Source organism: Rhea pennata, chromosome 23 (assembly GCF_028389875.1).
Source record: "Rhea pennata isolate bPtePen1 chromosome 23, bPtePen1.pri, whole genome shotgun sequence".
NCBI classification, from domain to species: Eukaryota; Metazoa; Chordata; class Aves; order Rheiformes; family Rheidae; genus Rhea; species Rhea pennata.
The window spans coordinates 5,944,001-5,948,401 of NC_084685.1; positions in this window are offsets into that span (position 1 = coordinate 5,944,001).

Below are 4,401 nucleotides of genomic sequence, written 5' to 3' on the forward strand. Positions count from 1 at the left end.
ATGAGAGAAGTGGGGCACAATTATAAAATAATTTTATAGGAAAAAGGTGACAAAAGGGTCAAAGGTATGAAATGACTCCCATACAATGAGACAATACATCAGGACTCTTCTCCTTAAAAGATACAGGAGGGTCGATATGACAAAAATGAATAAACTTATAAATATTAAGTAGAATAGACAATAATTATTCATTATTTCTCATAATACAAAATTCAGGAAAATATTTGAAGTGGCCATGCAATAGTTCAAAACTGATGAAAGAAAATTACTCCTTCACTCTGACAGCTCAGCTTATCCCAAAATGCTCTAAGTCACACCTGCTCAATAATACCTGCTTAGTGCTTTCTCAGGAATGTCTAAAACATAGCCACTAAATAAACTCTTCACATAGAAGTCCTTGTAGTTCTTGTGCTGATGTTGCTGGACTTCAGCTTTGTTTTATTTGCATGGTGAAGTGAAGAAGGATCCTTGGAAATGGATCCTACTGATATAGACAGGGTGACTCAAACTTGCCAAATCTGATTTTGGAATTCATTTCCACAAGGTCTTGTGGAGGTCAGAATCATAAAGAGTTCAAAAAGAGATTAGACAAATTAATGAAGAGAGGATAGGACAATAAAGCATTGTGTCCCTCTCAGGAACAGCTACAGGCCACTGTGAAGAGTCAGGATACTGGGATGAATAGATCTTTAGCTTGATCCATTATGGGAATTTTATGTTCTTACATCTCCCTTTTACTGACTTCTAGCTGCTCTGTGAGGTTCATTATTGATGCACTGACTCCTCATCTAATAAAATGCAACTGGAAAACATCTGTCTAACAAATTGGTATCACAGCCTCAAAGCTCTGCTACTTTCAGACTTTCATTTCTCCTTGATACCGCATAAACTATCACCTGCCCCTCACACTGCTCTGAAGCATTTATCCTGAATGCTGAAATTGAAAGCCTATTTTAAATAAATGGTAAAACAGCAGTTTCTGTATTTTTACCCTGTGCCAGACTCTCAGATACCACTATGGGCAGCTGGATATGCAAGCTCACCCACCACTGTGGCAGCCAGCCTTCATCTTCCTGTAATGGGGAAAGCGTAACAGTCTCAACCAACCAAAACACAGAACTGCTGTTAGCTCCTGATCTAATTATACACTGACATAATTTGGCTGGAGTTGGCATTCACTAAAGAGATGTCAAAGTAAATGAATCTCCTTCCATTATGCAGCAACCGCAATGTTAACCTAAGGCAGATTCCTGGAGGAGATTAAAACATTCATAATTCATTTTAGATGCTTTGTGAGCCTCTATCCTAAATGAGCAGAGGATAATACAATGCTGTGATGCCTAAAATTTGGAGGCACCTGTCTTCCCTTGTATCATTTGGCAATGGCATTAATTTGCCCAGCCTAAAAGTGTTTGTGATTAGTTACCACCACAGTAAATGGCTCAAACAGCATAACCCCTGCATGGGTCTCCCCATGGTCATTGCAATGACATGGCAGGATGCTATATTTAAGACTTCAGGATGGGCACTCAAACATGGGGAACATTCTTTTGGGGACAGTCATTCTTAGTGTCATCAACAGGGAAAAGGAAACGCTTCTTTGTCTATCTTTCATGAGGACAGGCACTCTCACTGTAGTCTTCACAGGGTGAGTTCTGTTTATCTCTGGGTAAACTACTGTTTTAATCAAAATTTTATGACTCTTATCATCTGCTATTGTATATGATAACTTCACTTGAATTGTAACTAAGAGATAGATTATGTTTTGTGATTATACCTGCTTTAAAGTGTCATCACTGTATTTCCAGTGTTTTCGTTGTGAAAATATTTTGTTTCACTTCATGGTATTTTTGGCAAGGATCTATTTTGTTTTATTAATCTATTTAGCAAATATTACATTTGGACTGAAAAACAACAGACTGTAATAAGCTTTAGTAGATCAGAACTCTGTATCTTCACAGTAAACACTAGATTATAAGGCACTGAATATTTATTCAAAATTATCTAGGGAAAAATTGAAAACAGTAGATAGTAGAAATGAATTATAGCAGAAATGAACAGTAGCTATTCATGAACATGAAAATAAAAGTTTGATGCCCAGTAGTCATTGTTTAGCTGAAATAGTTCTGAAGGGAGTAGTGTTCTATGAAATTAGAAAGATAATATTTCCATAAAGATCTGTTATGTTTTATTTTCTCTTTCCTCTACTTGCCAATATTTCTGTTATCTAGACAAGTCTCTTCCAAAGTTAATGTCTACTGAGGAAATATTACTATGATAATTCTGTATTCTCACCTGCATATTGGGGTATTTTGCATTTACCACAACTGTGCTTTACGTAGACTATTTTTAAGCAGTTACTTACATTAACAGAAAATTATACTAGCAGTTGAAGCTGATTTTTTTGAAGTGTATACAGTTTTTGGACTAAAAAGCAGTACAATTAAAATCCAGGCAAAAATTTCCATGGGAAAAATTCTATCATTGAACATGATCTAGGGAGAGATTTACAAGTACATTTGAACAAACATTATTCAGCAACCACTACACTTTTGGAGAGACTCAAACGTTTTTTAAAGTAACCTAAGCTCTTAGAACTTGAAAATCTGTACAGTTTAGGCATTGTGCTATCGATTTCCGAACCAGCTGCAGGATGGAATGAGATAAGGAGGGATACCGTTTTAAAATTTACTTTTGTTTAATGCTCACTCATTAGCCAGTGCCTGAAAGCAGCATGCTGCTTATTCAGAGCAGGGGCTGCAGCAACAGCCTTGTTCTTTAGCAGCTAATGTAGGAGATGGATGGGAGTCAGGAACTCTGATCTTTGCTCCTCATATTTCACCTGTAGGGGAGACCTCTCTAGGATGGTTTCTCTGGTCACTTTGGGGAAAATCCCGCAGCTTTCTGAGAAGCTTTTTAGGGGTAACGTTCTGAGGAAGGCTATGTTCTCTCTCTGATTCATGAGTCATTTTCCAAGATCTAAGGAAAAATATCTGATCTCTCACGATGAGCTCAAAGGATGGATTAAGCATTATCCTGTTGAAGTACAGAACTGTAACCGTAACTGTCAGTGACGTAGGCTTGCAGATGTGATATATGGGCTGAAGAAGTGCTCTGTTTCCACAAAGGCAACTGGAGCTGGTTAGTTCCAGAAAATCTGCTTGGATTTTCCAACCATTACAGGCACCAAGTGATTTCTGCACTGCAGCCTGTGTGTTTGGTTCACCACCATTGCCTTATCTAAGTCCTGGCACATGTAGGCAAGGTCAGAACATGGTGCAGTTACAATCTGGATGGCAGTGCACAAGCTATTTGGTATCACAGCTACTCCTGCATCTCCTGATGAGCAAAGCAAAAGGAAAGCAAGGTTGGAGCTGCCCGAATGCCTATGTAATGAGCACTTAGGGAGAGCTGCTAATGAGGGGATGAGGTTACTACAAGTGATGCTGATTCAGGGTTGCTTTGGGAGAGGAGAAGGAGGTGGGTTTTATTTACTTTTCCTTTTCTCTATACTTTTTTACCATTTTATAGTCTGTTCTTTCCCACACACTTTTATTATTAGCCTTTCCCTTTTTTAAAGGGAAAAAATGTGAAAAGCTTCCTGATGTGGGAATTAATAGAACCCAACACTGCTATTTCATTTTGCTTTATGTGATTCTAGGAGCACCACCAGATTCTTCTGTGTCACTGTACAGAGTGATGACTTCTAAATCAGCCAACTGACTTTGCTCATCTCTTGCCTTCTGTTCATCCTCTCTTATTACCACACCCCTGTAGGCCCAACTAACTGCTGTTTTAGGGCAACAGCTAGTAAATCTATTACAAAGAAAACTGAGGTCTTCAGAATACTAATAAAAGAACATCTGGCTTTTAAAAGTTTGTGGGTCAGCCTGTACAGTTTCCACTCTAAACATCTGCTTATTTTCTATGATTGTTCTGCATATATCATTATCTGATGTTCCATATCTTATTTTGTCCCTAATCTTCCATGTTACTTTGATCTCCTGTTTTGTGATGCTCCTCATTTGCCTGAATGCTTTATTGGGGGTCTGATCTAATGAAACTCCCTGGAAAGATATCCATTGGATTTATTGAGCATAAGATCAGTCCTAGGAAAACAGTCTTCCCACAAAATATAGCCTACTTTTTGTTCTGTTATGGCTTCAGCTGCCTTTAAAGACTTCATCTGATTCCATTTTTTACTGAAGCATCACAAAACAAACCTCTTCACAGTTTGAATGCCAAAATGTAGTATTATATAAGCTTTCAGTCATGGTTGAATGTCCGAACAAAGTGAGGACTTAATTGTAACTTAAAAAATTCCTGTTAGCACGTCTTATTTGAAAGCCACATTATTTTTTATTCTATTCCAGCAAGAAAGTTCTGTTCTGACCTCCCAAC